This window comes from Ipomoea nil, unplaced genomic scaffold, assembly GCF_001879475.1.
Source record: "Ipomoea nil cultivar Tokyo-kokei standard unplaced genomic scaffold, Asagao_1.1 scaffold3030, whole genome shotgun sequence".
In the NCBI taxonomy this organism is placed as follows: Eukaryota; Viridiplantae; Streptophyta; class Magnoliopsida; order Solanales; family Convolvulaceae; genus Ipomoea; species Ipomoea nil.
The window spans coordinates 3,734,851-3,759,131 of NW_017619458.1; positions in this window are offsets into that span (position 1 = coordinate 3,734,851).

Genomic DNA, 24,281 nt, shown 5'->3' on the forward strand with positions numbered 1-24,281 from the left:
CCCTGTCGGGTTGTCGGGCTAATCGGTTTATTAATATTTTATTCTCGGGTTCGGTTTGGCCCTAACCCTAAACTTCGGGTTGTCGGGCTAATCGGGCGAGTTGAACCATCTAAACTAAAATTAGAAACTGAAAGTGAGTACCCATTTTCAGAGTAGGGATGAATACGGGGCGGCGCGGGACGCTATGGGGCGGGGCGGGAAGTATACTCCCGATCTCCGTCCTCAACTAAAAATTAAAAATAATCTCTATCTACGTTCCCGCGGAGAATTTAGCGGGGATGAAAAATTCCATCCTCATCAATTTTTAGTCAAAATATTAGATTAAAGTTGATTTAAATTTTATAAAACTAAAAATTTAAGTTTTAATTTAAATTATATATATATATATATATATATATATATATATATATATATGTATATATATATATGCTACTGTAGCATTACTTATATATATATAAGTAATATATATATATATATATATATATATATATATATATATATATATATATATATATATATATATATATATATATATATATATATATATATATATATATATATATATATTACTTATATATATATAAGTAATGCTACAGTAGCATATATATATATACATATATATATATATATATATATATATATATATATTTATTTATTTATTTATTTTAAAGTATAATAATTATTCTATATATGTTAGGTTTCACATCACTTCTATAATAAAGAATAATTTTCAATAGTTCGGGTTATCGGGCTGGCCCTTTTAATTTCGGGCTAGCCCTATCGGGTATCGGGCTAATCGGTTTCGGGCTTGTCGGGCTAATGTGTTTTATCGGGCTAGCCCGTTCGGGCCATAGCCCTGTCGGTTTCGGTTTTTTTCGGGTTGGCCCATCGGGTTCGGGCTAAATTTTTATCCCTAATGGTGTATTCCCGTGTTATATATGCTAATTACAGTGGCAATTTATAGCGGTCGGGTTCCAGAATACACCAATAGTGTTGACAACATACTCCAATAGTGCAATAAAACACTCCACAGTGAAACACACCAATGGTGTATAGGGATGTCAATCGGGCCAGCCCACTCGGTTTCGGGCTAGCCCTGTCGGGTTGTCGGGCTAATCGGTTTATTAATATTTTATTCTCAGGTTCGGTTTGGCCCTAACCCTAAACTTCGGTTTGTCGGGCTAATCGGGCGGGTTGAACCATCTGAACTAAAATTAGAAACTGAAAGTGAGTACCCATTTTCAGAGTAGGGATGACAACGGGGCGGCGTGGGACGCTATGGGGCGGGGCGGGAAGTATACTCCCGATCTCCGTCCTCAACGAAAAATTAAAAATAATCTCTATCTACGTTCCCGCGGAGAATTTAGCGGGGATGAAAAATTCCATCCTCATCAATTTTTAGTCAAAATATTAGATTAAAGTTGATTTAAATTTTATAAAACTAAAAATTTAAGTTTTAATTTAAATTATATATATATATATATATATATATATATATATATATATATATATATATACGCTACTTATATATATACGCTACTGTATTGTAGCATACTTATATATATATAAGTAATGCTACAGTAGCATATATATATATATATATATATATATATATATATATATATATATTTATTTATTTATTTATTTTAAAGTATAATAATTATTTCATATATGTTAGGTTTCACATCACTTCTATAATAAAGAATAATTTTCAATAGTTCGGGTTATCGGGCTGGCCCTTTTAATTTCGGGTTAGCCCTATCGGGTATCGGGCTAATCGGTTTCGGGCTCGTCGGGCTAATGTGTTTTATCAGGCTAGCACGTTCGGGCCATAGCCCTGTCGGTTTCGGTTTTTTTCGGGTTGGCCCATCGGGTTCGGGCTAAATTGATATCCCTAATGGTGTATTCCCGTGTTATATATGCTAATTACAGTGGCAATTTATAGCGGTCGGGTTCCTGAATACACCAACAGTGTTGACAACATGCACCAATAGTGTAATAAAACACACAACAATGTGATTTTCCCTATTCCGGTGTTTTATGACAAGTTTACCCTTACAGTTCGCTGGGTAGTAGAATGTGCGCGAAAATACTTTAAAAAATCTTGATTAATATGATTCGTTAGATCTATCTAATCTAATGGTCTATAATTGACCATATGACCACACCTAACAACATGGCCACATGTGATCACTCCTATATATATATATATATATATATATATATATATATATATATATATATATATATATATATATATATATATATATATATATATATATATAGGGATAAGCAGGAATAGACTCGACAAATAGGGATAAGCACATTCAACAGTTATAATCAAGCATATAGAGATACTAGCATATATCCGATGGTCACAGATTCACTTCATCTCATTCACATCATCACTCCAATTCATATCTCATCACACGCAAGCACACTTTGGTGGCGCCACAGGACCAATCGCATGCCCATACATGAGGGTCAGTGCATATAGCTCTGACACGGCCCCGCAGCACCCTGCCCGTATCGCAATACGAAGGGGTCGATCGCAACCGACCGATGAACCGCAGCTCATCATAATGTTTGATCGCAACCAAACAGTGGACCACAGCCCAAGAGTAGTCATCTGACCGCAGCCAAGAATATAAACCGCAGCTCATGTAAAACATTTGATCGCAACCAAACGGTGGACCGTAGCCCGAGAGTGTTATTCTGACAGCAGCCAGCTTCTGAACCGCAGCTCAGGAATAACCAATTTGATCGCAACCAAATTGGGGTATCATGCACACATAACACTTAGCAAGCACATGCAACCCACATTAACACATTGGGAAGGGGGAGAAATCGTATAACGAAACGTATGCGTGGTCATCCACATATTAGGAATAACCCTAAGTGGTTCATGCTTCTTTCACCTAGGCCAACGGGATACCAATTCCACTAGCATGCAATATATATATATATATATATATATATATATATATATATATATATATATATATATATATATATATATATATATATATATAAAAGAATCATTTATCCTACGAATGCTACCCGAAACATCAAACTAGACTTTAGGCACGATAGACGGAGTCCGTTGGGACGCCACGGGGGTCGAGGGAAGATCAAACGGGGAAGCCGGGATCCCGAGGTGGGATAATTTCCAGCGGGTAGTCGGTGGGTGAAGGGCCACCCGCCGGCTGCCTGCCAGCGACAAATATCCGGGCAGCGGCTGCCCGGCGGGCTGTCGCCTGCCCGCCGGTTGCCCGCTGCCGGCGGCGTTATTTCCGGCTACGGGTAGGTGGCGGGTCCCCTACCCCCACCTACCGTCCACTGACTCTTTTTCACAATACGCGCCCCGGGATCCTTTGTGGAACCCGAAACCATGCTTAGACACCTTTAAACGCAATTGATGACAACACGTAGACAATTAACGGATCAAAAGCAAGAATCATACGGCACGTATCCTATCATAATTTCTAAACCAAAACAACACCCGAGCATGCGAGTTCCCACCCAATACAACAAGAATAACACCATACGAATTTCACGGTACATCCTAGGGCTCTAATCATATTAAAATTAACAAGTACATAACTCATCTTTTAATATCAAGAAACATCAAGATTCATCAAGAACATCACACAATCATCAAGAATCCCTCAACATCATCATGATTATCAAGATCACACATAAAATCATAACACCAATTATCAAGATCACATCATCAATATCATAAACGATTCATCAAGACACAAGAATATAGAGGGAGGCCTAAGAGGGAGATCATAGCTAAGAAAATAGGTTTTCTTGAGACATGGGTTACCTCTTAGCCTTAATTAATTTCCTTGGCTATGAAGGGTCTTTCTTTAAGATTCCTTCTTTCTTGATTTCTCCTAGGGGGATTCTTGGAACTTCTTGTGTGGTGAGGGATTATTGTGGTGTGGGTTCTAGGTGCCTCCTATGCCCCCCTATTTATATACCTAAGAGTCCCTAATTAGGGTTAGTTTTTTTCCTTCTAGAACTAGGTGATTGGGTATAGGGATAAGGGCCCATGGACTATGGTGGGCCTTTTCTTAATTAATTATTTGAATTTAGTCCTTTCTTTTGGGTAATTGATTAAATGATTAATTGGTTTTAGGGGCCGTAACACGGGGTGTTACACGGCGAGTGCTCCGGCGTGACTCCGGCGGGTTTCCGGCGACGTGGTCCTCTCGACGGTGAAAGGGTGGCGGCGTGGCTTAGTTCCGGCAACTACTCAGCGAGGCGGCGGTGGCCTTGGGCGGAGTCGGGCAGTGGCTGTGCGTGGGGCAGCGGGGTGTGTCCTGGCGAGTGACGGGGGGTGGTGGCGTCGCGGCTGCTTCCGGGTGGCGATGGTGGCGTGTGGTGGGGCGTCGCCTGGGTGGCCGGCGGCGACTCGGCTGGCGACGGCGAGTGGTGGGACGGTTGCTGGGGTGGTGTTGGGTCGGCGGAAACCATGCTTAGACACTTTTAAACGCAATTGATGACACCACGTAGACAATTAACGGATCAAAAGCAAGAATCATATAACACATGTCCTATCATGATTTCTAAACATAATCAACGCCCAAACATGCGAAATCCCACTCAATTATATCAAGAATAACACAATACGAAATTCCCAATTTTAACCTAGGGCTGTAATCATATTCAAATAAAATCTTTTAATTACAAAAACATCAAGATTCATCAAGAACATCACATAATCATCAAGAACCTCTTAACATCATCAAGATCATCAGACCACACATAAAATTATCTCAAAATCATCAAGAACGTATCATCAATATCATAAACAATTCATCAAGACACAAGTATAGAGAGGAGGCCAAAGAAGATAATTATAGCAAGGAAAATAGGTTTTGTTGAGACATGGGTTACCTCTTAGCCTTAATTAATTTCCATGGCTATGAAGGGTCTTTCTTTAAGATTCCTTCTTTCTTGATTTCTCCTAGGGGGACTCTTGGAACTTCTTGTGTGGTGGGAGATTATTGTGGTGTTGGTTCTAGGTGCCTCCTATGCCCCCTATTTATATACCTAAGAGTCCCTAATTAGGGCTAGTTCTATTCCTTCTAGGACTAGGGGGTTGGGTTTAGGGATAATGGCTCATGGACTATGGTGGGCCTTTTCCCAATTAATTATTGGAATTTAGTCCTTTCTTTTGGGTAAATGATTAAATGATTAATTGGTTTTAGGGGTCGTAACACGGGGTGTTACACTTGCACCCAATTGTAACACCCCAAAATTCCAACAACACCTGCTACAAAACTATCTAAACAACAAAGCAACAAGCAAGAACAAGCATACAAGGCAAGCATCAAATGACTCACAAACGGTAACACAAGGTACCTGACGAGAACAACTCCGGATAGCGCTCCCTCATGGTCGATTCCAACTCCCACGTAGCTTCTTCAACCGCATGATATGACCACCAAACCTTCACCATCTTCACCGACTTCCTTCGCGTATCCCGGATCTTAAAATCCAAGATTTTGAGCGGCCTTTCTTCATAAGACATATCATCGTCCAAAGGAATCACTTCCGGTGGAAGAACATGTGTCATGTCGTGGACATATTTCTTAAGCTGAGATACGTGGAAGACATTATGGACTTGCTCCAACTCCATCGGTAGAGCCAAATGATAAGCTAGGTTCCCAACCCTCTCGAGAATCTCATAAGGTCCTATGAAATGGGGGCTTAGCTTTCCCTTCCTCCCAAACCTCATCACTCCCCGGGTGGGCAAAACTCTTAGCCAGACTTTATCCCCCAGAGCAAACTCTACTTGTCTTCTTGCTCGGTCGGCATAGGACTTTTGACAATCTTATGCCGCTTTCATCTTACTCTGAATCTGTTTAACCTTTTCTGCGGTGTCAAGCAAGAACTACGGTCCCAAGACTATCAGATTGACTTTATCCTCCCAACGCAACGGACTGTGACACCTTTGGCCGTAAAGAGCTTCATAAGGAGCCATGCGAATACTCGAGTGATAACTGTTGTTGTAGGAGAACTCTATTAAGTCCAGGTGATCCTCCCATGATCCTTGAAAATCCAGCATGCATGCCCTCAACATATCTTCAATAGTCTGTATAGTCCTCTCTGTTTGCCCGTTTGTGGCCGGATGGAAGGCGGTACTGAGATTTAGCTTGGTCCCTAAAGCCGCTTGCAAGGACCGCCAAAACTGTGACACAAACCTTGGGTCCCGATCGGAGACTATATCCTTTGGCACCCCATGATACTTCACTACCTGGCTAACATAGGCTTGGGCAAGTTGCGTCATTGTCCACGTCTCCTTCATTGCGATGAGGCGCGCGGTCTTGGTCAAGCGGTCAACTATTACCCAGATTTTATCCTTACCAGAACGGGTTGTCGGCAAGCCTCCCACGAAGTCCATAGATATGGAGTTCCATTTTCCTTGTGGAATCTCCAACGGCTGTGATAAGACTTTGACCCTGCAATGTTCCGCTTTCACCTTCTGACAAGTCAAACATCTGCTCACAAACTCCGCCACCTCCTTTTTCATATTAGGCCACCAGAAAAGCTTCTTCACGTCTTTATACAATTTTTTGCCTCCAGGATGTACGGAATAGGGTGTATTATGGCCTTCTTCCAAAATCTGACGCTTCAACCAGTCACATGATGTAGGTACACATAGACGACTCTCGTACCTCAACTCTCCGTCCGTGGACAACTCAAACGGTCCCCCCTTTGCTTTTCCTAGATCCTCTCTTGCCTTCAACAAGCTTGCATCCTTCCATTGTTCCGCTTTGATTTCCTCCAAAAGTGTAGGTATGACTCTTAGGTTGAAAAGATGGGTCTCCGACTCAACTTCACCTTGTTCCACCACTTCTAGGTTCATCCTTTGAAATTCCTTGCAAAGCTCGTCAGCCAGTACCCAAATGGAACTAACGGCATGTTTAGTTTTCCTGCTCAGAGCGTCCGCCACAACATTTGCCTTTCCTTCGTGATATTGGATATCCAACTCATACTCTTTAATGAGTTCCAACCACCGTCTCTGACGCATATTGAGATCCTTTTGGGTAAAGATATAGTTGAGACTCTTATGGTCCGTAAAGATCTTGCAACGCACGCCATACAAATAATGCTTCCAAATCTTTAGAGCAGACACTACGACTACCAGTTCCAAATCAGTTTCAAGAATCCCCCTAGGAGAAATCAAGAAAGAATGAATCTTAAAGAAAGACCCTTCATAGCCAAGGAAATTAATTAAGGCTAAGAGGTAACCCATGTCTCAACAAAACCTATTTTCCTTGCTAGAATTATCTTCTTTGGCCTCCTCTCTATACTTGTGTCTTGATGAATCGTTTATGATATTGATGATATGTTCTTGATGATTGTGAGATAATTTTATGTGTGATCTCATGATCTTGATGATGTGAAGAGGTTCTTGATGATTATGTGATGTTCTTGATGAATCTTGATGTTTTGGTAATTAAAAGGGTTTATTTGAATTTGATTAGAGCCCTAGGTTAAAATTGGGAATTTCGTATTGTGTTATTCTTGATATAATTTGGTGGGATTTCGCATGTTCGGGCGTTGATTATGTTTAGAAATCATGATAGGATATGTGCTATATGATTCTTGGTTTTGATCCGTTAATTATCTACGTGGTGTCATCAATTGCGTTTAAAAGTGTCTAAGTATGGTTTCGGGTTCCACAACGGATCCCGGGACGTTTATTTTGATAAAGAGTCAGTGGGGGGTTGGGGGACCCGCCACCTACCCGCTGCCCGAGAAGGGTGTCACCGGCAGCGGGCAGCCAGCGGGCAGGCGACTGCCCGCCGGGCACCCGCTGGCCGGAGACTTGTCACCGGCGGGCACCCGCTAACCGCTGGAAATTGTCCAACTCGGGACTCCGGCTTCCCCGTTTGATGTTTCCCCGACCCTCGCGGTGTCCCAACAGACTCCGTTTATCGTGCATAAGTCTAGTTTGATGTTTCGGGTACCGTTCGTAGGATAAATTAGTCTTATATATATCCCATGCTAGTTGAATTGGTATCCCGTTGGCCTAGGTGAAAGAAGTATGAACCCCTTAGGACTATTCCTAGTTTGTGGATGACCACGCATAGGTTCCTTTATACGCTTTCTCCCCTTTCCTAATGTGTTAATATGAGTTGCATGTGCTTGCTATGTGTTATGTGTGCATGATACCCCAATTTGGTTGCGATCAAATTGGTTATTCCTGCGCTGCGGTTCAGAAGCTGGCTGCGGTCAGAATTACACTCCCGGGCTGCGGTCCACCGTTTGGTTGCGATCAAACGTATTACATGAGCTACGGTTCATATTCCTGGCTGCGGTCAGATGATCTTTTGGGCTGCGGTCCACCGTTTGGTTGCGATCAAACGTTTTACATGAGCTGCGGTTCATATTCCTGGCTGCGGTCAGACGATTACTCTTGGGCTGCTGTCCATTGTTTGGTTGTGATCAAACATTATGATGAGCTGAGGTTCATCGGTCGTTTGCAATCGACCCCTTCGTATTGCGATACGAGGCAGGGTGCTGCGGGGCCGTGTCAGAGCTTATGCACTGACCCTCATGTATGAGCATGCGATTGGTCCTGTGGCGCCACCAAAGTATGCTTGTGTGATGAGATACGGATCGAATGGTGACGTGAATAAGATGAAGTGAATTTGTGACCATAGGATATATGCTAGTATCTTTACATGCTTGACTATAACTGTTGAATGTGCTTATCCCTATCTGTCGAGTCTATTCTTGGTTTTAAAACCAGTGTCTCTTAAGTATATATCTTCCTGCTTCAAAATGGTTTTTGTATATCTATATATATATATATATATATATATATATATATATATATATATATATATATTTATCTATAATGTATTTCAACGCGTTAGAGTGGGTTACCAGCATCTCTCGCTGAACAGATATATTTGGATTTCAGGCACAGATGAGTAGAGACTGGAACGCTCTAGAGACCTGGAGCGTAGAGTAGATAGTCTTCCCTTTCGGCCTGCGTGCCATGCTTATGTGTTGACATTATCAAGGATATTATTTAGTTAGCTTGTGCACCTGAGTTCTCTAGCTCGGGTGTGACATAGCACCCCGTACTCTTATGTTATGTTTTGGGATTTAATGAGAAATTTACCTTTATTATATAAATTTCAAAAGTTTTAAAATTTCGGGGTGTTACAGTTGGTATCAGAGCCTAAGTTTGACCCTAGGATAAGACTCTTAAGGCCAAGACCTTAGGACAATAGGCTTAAACTCGAAGTATTTAAGAACATAGGACTCAGGAGACTTAAGACGCGGGGTGAGATTGTGAGCATACCCATATTCCCCCTCACTCTTGTTTAAAGTTAAAAAGAACTTCCCCTCCGCTTATCGCACCAAGGTAAGGGTACAAAACTCTAACTCGACATTACTATAAACATTGGTCCAGTGAAATAGCAGCATGGCACCAAACCGAAGACAATCAAGGACTCCGGAACCCACCACACATGATTCCCTGACTCAAACCCTGCAGCAACTGACACAAGTCGCCCAGACACTAAGCGACGTAGCCCTCTGCAACAACAGACCCCCACTACCTCCATTAAACGCGAACTCGAAAGTCGCCCGACAAGTTTCAAACCATCGACCACCCACGTTCTTAGGAGAAGAAGACCCCGTAATCCTCGAGGAATGGATCCGGACCTTAGACAAGATTCTAGGGTTGGTGGAATGCCCAGAGGAACGTCGTGTAGAGATAGCCTCATTCTATTTCGGGCACGAGGCAGACCTTTGGTGGATCCACGAGGGGCCCACTTACAGACAAGAACCAGGGTTCAACAGGGAAAACCTCAAAACACGACTACGAGAGCGATTCTATCCAACACACGTCAAAGCATCCATGCACGAAGAGTTCCTCCACTTGAAACAAGGAACAACCACCGTCATGGAATACCACAAACGGTTCCTCGAGCTAGCACGCTTCGCACAAGAACTAGTCCCAACTGAGGCAACCAAAATATAGAGGTTTGTAGCGGGTCTCAACTTCGAAGCTCGAAAAGCACTAATAGTAAGCAGACCCCGGACCCTCAACGAGGCTTACTCCAGTGCCGCAAATCTCTATCGGATCCAATTGCTACAACGTGGGGTTCAGGAACAGATTCGAAAAAGGAACACAGGGGGTGGAGCGCCACCTATGAAAAGAGCGAGAAACGACGCCAACACGAGGCCAAGCCATCCGGTTGGCCAGAGACCACCCCTAGGAAACAACGAATCTAACACAAGGAGCTTCCCTTGCCCAAGGTGAAACAAAAGCCATAGAGTCAAAGATTGCATGGGCAACCCCTGGTGATGCTTCAATTGCGGAGAAGAGGGGCACAAGGCCTTCCAATGCACTCAACCCCAGAAATCACGCCCCACCACCATGGGCCAACACGGGGGCACGAATAATCAAGGAATCTACGGCGCCCCCGGAAAGGTGTTCGTCATAAGCCGCACCCAGGCCGAACTCGAGAACGAAAGCAACCTCGAGGAAGGAAATGTGGCTCCAGAGGATGAGGACCACGCAACCCCACCAGAAGAAAACCAAGAAGATGAATTTTGTTTAGGATGACCGACAAATCCCTTGTAACCACCCTCGTAGAAGAATTTCTTGCTTATATTAGCTACTTTGGAATTATTATAAATAAAAAGCTAAATTAAAACTAATTTTAGCATAAGAGCAAAAGATTAGATTATGCACATCAAACAACAAAAAGGGGGCCAACCCAAGTCTTCTACCACTAGAAGACAAAAGAAGGAAAAGACAAGAATCACACAATCAAAAGCCTAGTGTTACCAATGGGAATTGAACCCTTGACCTCCCACTTACAAAACCAAAACCTTAACCACTAGGCTAAAGGTGTTTCTTAAAACCTCAAGGGAACACTCCCTTCTTAAATCCCTACAAAACCCTAAAACCCACAAAATCCCCAAATCAAAAACCCTTCTTCTTCTTCCACACTCTCTCTCTCTCACTCTTTCTCCCCTCGCACCCTTCCGCCGACCCAACACCACCCCAGCAACCGTCCCACCACTCGCCGTCGCCAGCCGAGTCGCCGCCGGCCACCCAGGCGACGCCCCACCACATGCCACCGTCGCCGCCCGGAAGCAGCCAAGACGCCACCACCGCCCGTCACTCGCCCGGACACACCCCGCTGCCCCACGCACAGCCACTGCCCGACTCTGCCCAAGGCCACCGTTGCCTCGCTGAGTCGTTGCCGGAGCCAAGCCACGCCGCCACCCTTTCACCGTTGAGAGGACCACGTCGCCGGAAGCCCGCCAGAACACTCGCCGGAACCCCCGCCTGAAGTTCGTCGGAAAAACACCACTTACCAAAATGCCGAAAAAGCCCCTCGGAGCCCGCACCCCGGAATGGAGCAGCGTCGACTACACCGTGAACAGAGGAAAAGCTTTCGAACCTGACCAATTCTCTCCGGAGTTGGTCGACGTGCTTAACTTCCAAGCGCTCTTGGACGCATATCTCACCATAAAAAGGGGATACATACCCTGAATTGGTAAATGAGTTCTATCGTCACTTGGTGGCTGTCAAACGAGGTGATAGATTGGAAATCACCACTAAGGTCCAAGGCAAGGAAATCATACTTCCCGAAAGCCGCTTGGCCAAGCTCTTAAGACTGACCACCACAGGTGTGTCAGATTACGACCGAAAGGGGTGGATTGGTACCCAAAACCTGGGGTACAAGGACTACCTCGGGTACCTACTTGGAGAACGAGAAGGCTTCACCTCGGCCACTCGGCCAAACAGAAAATGGCTAACCGCAGAACAAAAGATACTAGTCATGATTGTCACCGACATCCTGTTACCCACAAATAACAAGAACAAGGATGTGGGGACTTTGGAGTGTGCTTTTGCTTACCTTCTAAAACACAAAATCAAGTTCAACTTACCGGCCCTCATGCTAAAACACATGGAGTTTTGCAAGTCTAGCAATCAGCTTAGCCTACCTTACGGGATGATCCTGAGTTGGATCATGGAGAAGAAAGGAGTAGACCTGAGTCACACCGAGGTCAAGCCCGCAAGTGGTATGGTTTTCAATGCCCAGAACCTCCGCCGCAACGATATCTACTATACCGAAGGGGGACAGTATATCACCCTCGAAGAGATTTGCCTTAAACCCGAGGAGGAGCGAAGAGAATTGGTTGACCGGTTGGACATCTCCAACAAAAAGCTTAAACGGGCAATGCAAGATTGTGGGGGATTAGAGGGAAGTGAGGAACAGGAAGAGGATAACGAGCCTAACCCACCGGCACCCCCGCGATCAGGAGGAAACCCAAGAGGACAAAACGAAGAATCTGTTAATGAGCGCATCCTCGCACAGCTCACCCGGCAAAACCAAATCATTGATGAAAGATTCTCGTCCCTAATCCACGCGACACGCGCCTTAGATCAGAGGGTGGCAGCAATCGAGACCATCCTGGGCACTCGCGGGGCATCTAGTTCGGGAGCAGGAAACCAAGGTAGACCCAAACTCTCCAAACACCACGTCACCAAAAATCCAGTCTACCCCAGCAAGGACAACACGTGGGGCCACGTTCCTAACCAGGAGGCCAAAATACGGAATGTCCAGGGGTGAAAGAATGGGTTAACGCACCGGCTTCGGGGACGAAGCCTCTTGTAAGGGGGGGGGGGGAGTGTAACACCTCGTGTTACGAACCCTAAAACCAATTAATCATTGAATCATTTACCCAAAAGAAAGGACTAAATTCCAATAATTAATTGGCAAAAGGCCTACCATAGTCCATGGGCCCTTATCCCTAAACCTAACCCCCTAGTCCTAGAAGGAATATAACTAGCCCTAATTAGGGACTCTTAGGTATATAAATAGGGGGCATAGGGGGCACCTAGAACCCACACCACAATAATCTCCCACTACACAAGAAGTTCCAAGAATCCCCCTAGAAGAAATCAAGAAAGAAGGAATCTTAAAGAAAGACCCTTCATAGCCAAGGAAATTAATTAAGGCTAAGAGGTAACCCATGTCTCAACAAAACCTATTTTCCTTGCTATAATTATCTTCTTTGGCCTCCTCTCTATACTTGTGTCTTGATGAATCGTTTATGATATTGATGATATGATCTTGATGATTGTGAGATAATTTTATGTGTGATCTGATGATCTTGATGATGTTAAGAGGTTCTTGATGATTATGTGATGTTCTTGATGAATCTTGATGTTTTGGTAATTAAAATATTTTATTTGAATATGATTAGAGCCCTAGGTTAAAATTGGGAATTTCGTATTGTGTTATTCTTGATATAATTGGGTGGGATTTCGCATGTTCGGGCGTTGATTATGTTTAGAAATCATGATAGGATATGTGCTATATGATTCTTGGTTTTGATCCGTTAATTATCTACGTGGTGTCATCAATTGCGTTTAAAAGTGTCTAAGCATGGTTTCGGATTCCACAAAGGAACCCGGGACGTTTATTTTGATAAGAGTCAGTGGGGGGTAGGTGGGGGTAGGGGGACCCGCCACCAACCCGCTGCGGTCCACCGTTTGGTTGCGATCAAACGTTTTACACTAGCTGTGGTTCATATTCCTGGCTGCAGTCAGACGATTACTCTTGGGCTGTGGTCCACTGTTTGGTTGTGATCAAACATTATGATGAGCTGTGGTTCATCGGTCGGTAGCGATCGACCCCTTCGTATTGCGATACGCGGCAGGGTGCTGCGGGGCCGTGTCAAAGCTATATGCGCTGACCCTCATGTATGGCCATGCGATTGGTCCTGTGGCGCCACCAAAGTATGCTTCTGTGATGAGATACAAATTGAATGATGACGTGAATAAGATGAAGTGAATTCGTGACCATAGGATATATGCTAGTATCTTTACGTGCTTAACTATAACTGTTGAATGTGCTTATCCCTATCTGTCGAGTCTATTCTTGGTTTTAAAACTAGTGTCTCCTAAGTATATATCTTCATGCTTCAAAATGGTTTTCGTATATATATATATATATATATATATATATATATATATATATATATATATATTTATCTATAATGTATTTCAACGCGTTGGAGTGGGTTACCAGCATCTCTTGTTGAACAGATATATTTGACTTTCAGGCACAGATGAGTAGACACTGGAGCGCGCTAGAGACCTGGAGCGTAGAGTAGATAGTCTTCCCTTTCGGCCTGCGTGCCATGCTTATGTGTTGACATTATCAAGGATATTAGTTAGTTAGCCTGTGCACCTGAGTTCTCTAGCTCGGGTGTGGCATAGCACCCCGTACTCTTATATTATGTTTTGGGATTTAATGAGAATTTTACCTTTATTATATAAGTTTCAAAAGTTTTAAAATTTCGGGGTGATACATTGCATCTCCTTGGGCACTAAACAATAGGGAGCTTTGGATATGGGCACTGTACCAAGTATAAGGTCCACTGAGAATTCAACTTCTCTTGGAGGAGGCATTCTCGGGATCTCTTCGGGAAAGACATCAAGGAAATCACATACAACAGGTATGGTCTGAGCTACCTCTCTTTTGGCCTCCAGATTTTCAACTGAGCATAAGAAGATCTCATGGCCCTTCTCCACGTACTTTTTCATTTTCAACATGGATACTAACTTGATCCCTGGTTCTCCTGTTGTTCCTCGATACGACACCATCTTTCCACCTGGTCCTCTCAAAACCACCTTCGGTTCACCACACAAGATTTGGGCTCTGAACCGTCCTAGCCAGTCCATACCCAGGACCACATCGACCCTGTCCAGACCAAACTGTATCAGATCACTAGAGAACTCTTCCCCGCCGATGTTTATCTTGACGTCTTTGAAGAGGCGATCACAAGCCTTAACTTCTCCCGATGCCACCTTGACATTTAGCTTCACTCTAACACCTTCGGTTAGGCCCAACTTCTTCACGAGTTTCGGGGATACGAACGAGTTGGACGCCCCGGAATCGAACAAAATTACTGCTGGAACGGCATGCACCAAAAACGTCCCGATCACTACATCACTATCTCCTGCCCGAGCCTCGCTTAGGATGAGGGTCTTCTCTTGGGTTAACTCTTCTGACAAACTCTGTGACCTCAACTCCCCACTTCTTCTTAGATCACGGAATGATGGCAAGATAGCTGTGCTGGGGCTCACTCGAGTGGACGTACCATTGCGAATCCATTGCTCGACTACACTAGGAGTGTTACGAACTCCTGTTGTCCTGGGTTTCTTGGCGACATCACACACTTCTTCAAACGGAACGATACGCCGATGAGGAGGCATCGCAACTTCTACAACAACACGGTTACCAAAAAACCAACAAACAAGCAAATAACTGAAAGCAACACTCAGCTCACCGCTCAACCTAGAGTCCTAAGCCTAACACTTAGATTTTTAAGGTCACTTTAAGGTCTTAAACCACACTTAGCCACTTAAATGTCTAGACTTTACCCTCCTAAGCTCAAACCAGACAACAAATCACGGAGAACAAATCCCATCTCAACACCATTGTGTTCCCCGCGGGTGGACCCACGGGTAGTGCCCCACCCGTGGTCCCGCCCGCGGGTACAACACCCACAAGGAAACACGTTCCGGCGGATGGTGCCCCGCCCGCCGTTCCGCCTGCGGGTACGCCCCTGTACCACAACAAATCCCTTCGGGGATTTTCTCCTCCAAACACAAATTCAAGTCCAAAACATGCCAAATCTCACCAAACACAACAAAATGACTTGAACCAAGGAAAATGCCAAGCAATGGCACAAAGGAATCCTAAACACAAGCTCTAGATATGCAATATCACAAGCTAAATGCATAAACTCTCACATTTCATAGCAAAACACAAATAGAAGCCAAGAAATCATATATAGGTAAGCAAAATAGGTTTTATAGAGCATGGGTTACCTCTTGAAGACCAAAAGACTCTTCTTACACCACAACAAGCTCTCCACTAAGCTCACTAGCCAAACCCACTTCAAGATCAAACCAAAAGATCATAAAGATCCAACCTTTAAGAAAAAGACAACCAAGATGGAACCAAAAAGACTAGACAAGCTTAGATCTTACCTTCTAGATGCCAAAATAGAGGAAAGATTGAATCTTGGAAGCAAAACTTGGAATCTTGACAAAGGCTTCTTTTGGCTTGAAGAACAAGCTACTCTTCTATTCTAGAGAGAAGGGAGAAGGTAGAGATATTTTCTAGGAAATGTAAGGGATGAAAAATGAAGAAGTCTTCTAGGTTTAGGATATAAAACTAGCTCTTGGTGAAACGACAAGGATACCCTTACTAACTCTTAAAAAGAATGTAAGGAACAAGGGAACTCCTCTCAAAGCACAAGGTACAACAACACTTAAAGATTGACTAGTCAAATACTAGTCCTTGAGTATCAAAAATCAGGATTTTAGGAATCAATTCCTCAAAAGAAATAGAATTAATTACTCAATTAATTCATGGTTTGGAGTGTGGATTTTTGGGGTGTCACATCCTCTCCCCCATCAAAGAAGTTTCGTCCCCGAAACTTGGGTACAACGATTTAAGAACGAAAGGTAACAAGGAAACAAAATTGTGACAAGATGTCCAAGAATATCCCTTTTGGTCAAAAACTCCAAAAGTTCACACAAGGTTCCAAGGCAAAGAGAAAGACATTACGAATTCAAGGATAGGCAAGAGATCAATAAACGGATAGATTGGGCATCAAGAACTCTAACCTCAACACGACAACCAACTTCTAGCCTACAACCAAGAACTAAACTACTAACCCAAACACCAACTAACACACTAGCTAAACAACAAGGCAACAAACAAAACAAGCAAGCACACAAAGCACACAACAACCAAACACCAAGCTACAAAGTCTAAGAAACAACAAAGAAGAAGCGAACGGGGTTACCACAACACCACTAGAACTCTTCACTCTCCGACTCTTCGACCTCTTCAGACTCTTCCTCTTCGGCTTCAACTCTGTGACTAGAACTAGCTTCAAATCGATCCAGCCTCTGATGCACTGCGGCAAACTGCGACCTCACAAACGCAAAACCCTCGGCGATCAAACTGTTCTGCTGACGAAGCAAAGAGGCGACATCCTGCCCTCTCTTGGTGCGAACTTCTTCCCTTCTACGGCGTTCCTCACCGTCTGATTCACTTACTTCAGCTTCAGCGGTCTCTGGTGCTCCTTCATCTTCTTCCTGATCTGCTTCCTCCTCAACTTCTTTGTCACCACCCAAACTCTGGACTGCAAGGCTCAACTTCCTAGCATGAATCTCAAGCCCAGCAGCTAACTCTGCTCTCTCAACAGGTGCTTTCCTAGCAACCTCTTCAAGCGTGATGTACTCACCACTATCCAACTGGAACAGATTACAACTCCGAAGATTGGCGGCATCCAACACCATCTTTCCCACGGCCTTCGGGAGACAACCGTCCACACTAACACCCTTCTTAACCAAGATCCAACTCAGCACCATCCCATACGGCAAACTCTTCCGGTTGTGATCCCGGCAAAACACCATGTGTTGCATCATCAAAGCAGGCAGATTGAACTTAACCATATTCTTCAAACAGAAAGCAAAGGTACATTCCAACTTACCCAACAAACTGTTCTTGTTGTTGTTAGGCAACAAACAATCTGACACCAACATAACCAAGATCTTTTGTTCCACAGACAAACACTTCCTTTCCGGCCTCGAAGCTTGAGTGAAACCACTCGTACGGCCAAACAGATAACTCAAATAGTCACGGTACCCCATGGTATCCGTAGTAATCCAAGAATGACCACTGTACTGAGCCACTCCGGTAGCAGACAAACTCAACAACTGAGCTAACCTCTTCTTTGACAACACAACCTTCACACCTCTCACCTTAGAGGTGATCTCAAGCCTTTCACCTTCCTTCGTCACCACCATGTGACGGTAAAACTCCTTCACCAAACTCGGGTAAGTCTCGGCCCTTATGGCGAGAAAACCATCTAGCAAACCTTGAAACTTAAGCAAATCCAACAAGGAACTTGAAAAAGATTCCGGGTCAAAAGCTTTACCTTCAAGCACAAGGTAGTGGGCATCCACCCATTCGCTTTTCTTGCCAAACTTGACCTTCTAGGCATGGTGAAAGATGATCCAAAGCTCAACAAACAAAGCCCACAACTTCTTCTTCTTCTACCACACTCTCGCGACTCTCTCTCTCTCTCGCTGCACTCTCTCTCTCGCGGCTGCCCGGCGGCACGGCTACAGCAGATCGGCGGCGGCGGTGCGGCGAACTCCGGCGGTGGCGAGGCGGTGGTGCAACGGGCAGGTGGTCCTGGGCGACGGGATGGGGTTGCTTTGGGTAGCTCACGGGTAGGGAGAAAGAAAAAGATGAAGTGAATTTTGGGGAAAGAAATTAGGGATTTGGGGTGAGATTGGGGAAAAAGATGATTAAATTTGGGGATTTTGAACAAACTGGAATTTAAGGTTTAAAAAGGAATTAAAATGGGTTAGGTTTTAAAAAAGATAATCGGCTCAAGTGGTTTAGAGGTTGGGTACAAAAGAAATTGGCTAGGGTTTGAAACGCAAAGGCTACAAAGAAACATTAGGCTCAACTTTTAGGCTACACAAGGAAAGATTTTGGTAGCGATTGCTATTTTCGAAATCAAAGAATACTTGGAAAATTTTGGGAAAAGCACAAGGAATTGTTGTAAAAACAACCAAGTCCAAAGGAACCAACTCCAAAGGTGAAAGAATTGGGCTAAGCACAAGATAACTCAAGGATAGATGGCTACCACAAACAAGATGCCAACTAAAGAAAACACTGGCAAATTATTGCATGGACCATGGTCCACCCAACTTGGATGGACCATGGTCCAAAACGACGTCGTTTTACCCTTTAAAAAAAATCGCTACTTGGATTCTAACGACGTCATTCTGTCATTATTCACTCTCTTTTTCTACGATCGTGAATTTCTTCTCTCCCTTTCTCTATGCGAATTGTTTCTTCGCGATTTGTCTTCGTGAATTGCTGTTCTCCGTGATTTCATTCTCTCTGCGATCAATTGCTCATCTCTTTGCAATTTGGCATGGTCCACACAGCTTCTCGCTTCTCTATCAACATAATGGATGCTATGAATTCAAATTCGAGAATGAATTACAGGTCTTTACATGCGATTTAGGTGATGTGAATGCTTTGGTTGTTGTTGAATTGATCTTTGCAATTGATGTTGATCATAGACATGCAATTCTATGTTTTTCGTGTTACGATAAAGTATTTGCATGTTCTACTGTGAATATTGGAATTCTGATTAAGGTGCATTATTTATATACATTAGGTACATTATTTTAATTCATAGGATACATTATTTTAATACATAAGATACATTATTTCCCCATGTTAACTTTTTGGAGTCTTTTATGTGAATTTTGAGTTCTTCGTCTATTAAAAAAAAATCTGTATTGAAACTGAGCTTCAAACAGTAATATTCTTTAGAAACGTCAAACCCAAGAAATCTTCTGTATTGCAGAGGTTTTGTTTTTCATACTTAAAATACAAATCTTGTTTGTGCCACTCTTATGGGAATTAAAGGTCTTTTGTTCCACCTTCTGAATTCTAATGATTCAATGTCAATGATGAAAACATTTGATCATACATTGCTTTTCTTGGCCTTAGTTTCATAAGCATTGGAAACGAGAATAATTTCATTAATTTCTTTATAGGTTCCACTCTTATTAGGCTATTAAACCATGTGCTATATTGAATATTTGTCACTAAGAAATCAATAAAATTCTTAGTTTGCATGATCTGCATTTTAACTCTCTATAAACACAATATGCATGGTCATTTTAATTTACTTTTTTCCCTCACCTGCAAATTCAACACAATATGCATTTGAGCTTTTTATATGTAGAAGCTAAGATGAATACTAATTAATTTTCCAACTAACTCAGTCTTTCTGCTAAGCTATGATCTGATATAGTATGTAGATCATTCATTACATTTCAAGCTAATATTGTATTTCTGATTGAGGTACATTATTTTAATACATAAGATACATTATTTTAATGCATCAATTATGTGTACATTCTGTTGTACATATTGTGTTTCTGACTGAGGTACATTATTTATATGCATTAGGAACATTATTTTAATCCATATGGTACATTATTTTAATGCATCATTTATGTATACTTTCTATTGTGTATTCAGATCATTCTTTTAGTGGATATCTTATTTCTTTGTAGAGCATGACTGGATTTATTAGGTGCACCACACCCCCCTCTACTTAGAAATCTGATATTCACTAAGAATACTATTGAAGCCGGTAGAAGAAAGATTGAAGGTGAGGTTGGTCCTATTTGCTTTGATGACTTTGAAAGATCCTTGGAAAGTGGTGGTATACAAAGTCCTTTACGAAGTGGTGTGAAAGGAGACCGTAATCCAGGGCTAATTAGTACAGTACAAAAAAGGTATAACCAAGCAAGAAGTCAGAAGAATCATGTAAAGACGGTGCGGCCTGGGTGGTCGGCGGTGACTCGGCTGCTGGCGGTGGTGGGTTCGTGGGCCCGGTGTTGGGGGGGAGGGGGGGGCGGTGAGGTGAGTGGGAGAGGGGAGGAGAGAGGGAGAGGAAGTGAGGAAGATGAAGAAGAAGAAGGGTTTTTGATTTGGGGATTTTGTGGGTTTTAGGGATTTGTAGGAGTTTTAAGAAGGGAGTGTTCCCTTGAGGTTTTAAGAAGCATCCTTAGCCTAGTGGTTAAGATCTTGGTCTTGTATGTGGGAGGTTAAGGGTTTAATTCCCATTTGTAACATTAGGCTTTTTGATGGTGTGGTCCTTGTCTTTTTCCTTCTTTTGTCTTCAAGTAGTGGGAGGCTTGGCTTGTTTTCCTTATGTATAATTTTAGTTCCACCCCCGTAAGTAGGGTCGAATTTCGATCTAGTCTTTTATTTATAATAATTCCGAAGTAATTAAGCTAAGTAAGTAGTTCCAGTACGAAGGTGGTTACAAGGAATTTGCCGGTTTATCCTAGACAGAACTCGTCTTCTTCGTTTTCTTCCGCGGGGTTTGCGTGGTCCTCGTCTTCTGGGGTTAGGTTCCCCTCCTCGAGGTTGTTCTCGTTCCCGAGTTCGGCCTGGGTGCGGCTCATGACGAATATCTTCCCGGAAGCGCCGTAGTTTCCTTGGTGAGTGGTGCCCCCGCGTTGACCCATGGTGGTGGTGCGTGGCCTTTGGGGTTGAGTGCACTGGAAGGCCTTGTGTCCTTCTTCCCCGCAGTTGAAGCATCGCCAGGGATTGCCCATGCAGTATTTGCCTCTATGGCTTTTGTTGCATTTTGGGCAAGGGAAGCTTCTTGTGTTAGCTTCATTGCTCCCTAGGGGTGGCCTTTGGCCGGCCAGGTTACTCGGTCTTGTGTTGGTGTCGTTTCATGTCCTTTTTACGGGTGGTGTCCCACCTCCAATGTTTCTTTTCCGTATTTGTTCTTGAACCCCACGTTGCAGCAATTGGATTCGGTAGAGATTTGCGGCACTGGAGTAAGCTTTGTTGAGGGTCCGGGGTCTGCTTACTACTAGTGCCTTTCGGGCTTCGAAGTTGAGACCCGATACAAACCTTTCTATTTTGGTTGCCTCAGTGGGGACTAGTTCAGGTGCGAAGCATGCTAGTTTGAGGAATCGTTTATGGTATTCCATGACGGTGGTCATTCATTGTTTCAAGTGGAGGAACTCTTCGTGCATGGATGCTTTTACGTGTGTTGGATAGAATCGTTCTCGTAGTCGTGTTTTGAGGTTTTCCCAGTCGAACCCTGGTTCCTGTCTGTAAGTAGGCCCCTCGTGGATCCACCAAAGGTCTGCCTCATGTCCGAAATAGAATGAGGCTATCTCTACACGACGTTCTTCTGGGCATTCTACCAATCCTAGAATCTTGTCAAAGGTCCGGATCCATTCTTCGAGGATTACGGGATCTTCTTCCCCTGAGAACGTGGGCGGCCGATGATTTGAAACATGTCGGGCGACTTCTGAATTCGTGTTCGACAGAGGGGGTCTGTTGTTACGGAGAGCTACATCGCTTAGTGTCTGGGTGACTTGGGTCAGTTGCTGTAGGGTTTGAGTCAGGGGGTCGTGTGTGGCGGGTTCCGAAGTCCTTGATTGTCTTCTGTTTGGTGCCATGCCGCTGTTTTACTGGGTCAAAGTTTATAGTAACGTCCGTCGAGTTAGAGTTTTGTACCCTTACCTTGCCGAAGTTTCTTTGGTTTAAACAAGGGTGAGGGGAAACATGAGATGATGGTGTACTCACAATCTCACCGCGCGTCCTAAGTCTCCTGAGTCCTATGTGTTTAAATACCTAGAGTTCAAGCCTAATGTCCTAAAGTCTTCTAGGTCTTCTAGGTCTTATCCTAGGGTCAACCTTAGGCTCTGATACCAACTGTAACACCCCGGATTTTCAAGACTTTTAAAACATATATAATAAAGGTAAATTATCATTAAATCCCAAACAGAGCAGTACTAAACATAAGAATACAGGGTGTTATGTCACATCTAAACTAGAGAACTCAGATGCACAGGCTAAACTATCTAATTATCGTTAAACAACATCATTACAACATTATGGCACGCAGGCCGAATATGAAACTATCTATCTAAGCCTTGGGTCCTCTAGCGCGCTCCGGAGCTAATCGTCTGTGCCTGAAAGCCAAATATATCTGTTCAGCGAATAATGCTGGTAACCCACTCCAATGCGCTGAAATACAGTATAAGTATATATATATATATATATATATATATATATATATATATAGATATACGAAAAACCATTTTGAAGCAGGAAGATATATCCTAGGAAACTCTAGTTTCAAAACCGGAATAGACTCGACAAATAGGGATAAGCACATTCAACAGTTATAACCAAGTATATAAAGATACTAGCATATATCCTATGGGATAAGCACATTCAATAGTTGCAACCAAGCATGTAAAGATACTAGCATATATCCTATGGTCACGGATTCACTTCATCTCATTTATATCATCATTCATCTCATCACACAAGCACACTTTGTTGGCGCCACAGGACCAATAGCATGCCCATACATGAGGGTCAGCGCATATAGCTCTGACACGGCCCCGCAGCACCCTGCCTCGTATCGCAATACGAAGGGGTCGATCGCAACCGACCGATGAACCGCAGCTCATCATAATGTTTGATCCCAACCAAACAGTGGACCGCAGCCCAAGAGTAGTCATCTGACCGCAGCCAGGAATATGAACCGTAGCTCATGTAAAACGTTTGATCGTAACCAAACGGTGGACCGCAGCCTGAGAGTGTAATTCTGACCGCAGCCAGCTTCTGAACCGCAGCTCATGAATAACCAATTTGATCGCAACCAAATTGGGGTTTCGTGCACACATAACACGTAGCAAGCACATGCAACTCATATTAGCACATTGGGAAATGGGAGAAAACGTATAAAGAAACCTATGCGTGATCATCCACAACTACGAATAGTCCTAAGGGGTTCATACTTCTTTCACCTAGGCCAACGGGATACCAATTCCACTAGTATGCGATATATAAGACTCATTTATCCTACGAACGGTACTCGAAACATCAAACTAGACTTAGGCACGATAAACGGAGTCCGTTGGGACACCACGAGGATCGGGGAAACATCAAACGGGGAAGCCAGAGTCCCGCGTTGGGACAATTTCCAGCAGGTAGCCGGTGGGTGGTGGACCACCCGCCGACGTCAGGTCTCCGGGCAGCGGGTGCCCGGCGGGCAGTCGCTTGCCCACCGGCTGCCCGCTGCCGGCGACGTCTTTTTCGGGCAGCGGGTAGGTGGTGGGTCCCCCCACCCCCACCTACCCCCCACTGACTCTTTATCAAATAAACGTCCCGGGATCCGTTGTGGAACCCGAAACCATGCTTAGACACTTTTAAACGCAATTGATGACACCACGTAGACAATTAACGGATTAAAAGCAAGAATCATATAGCACATATCCTATCATGACTTCTAAACATAATCAACACCCGAACATGCGAAATCCCACCCAATTATATCAAGAATAACACAATACAAAATTCCCAATTTTAACCTTGGGCTCTAATCATATTCGAATGAATAAAACCATAGCTCATCTTTTAATTATCAAAACATCAAGATTCATCAAGAACATCACATAATCATCAAGAACCTCTTATCATCATCAAGATCATCAAGATCACACATAAAATCATCTCACAATCATCAAGAACATATCATCAATATCATAAACGATTCATCAAGACACAAGTCTAGAGAGGAGGCCAAAGAAGATAATTATAGCAAGG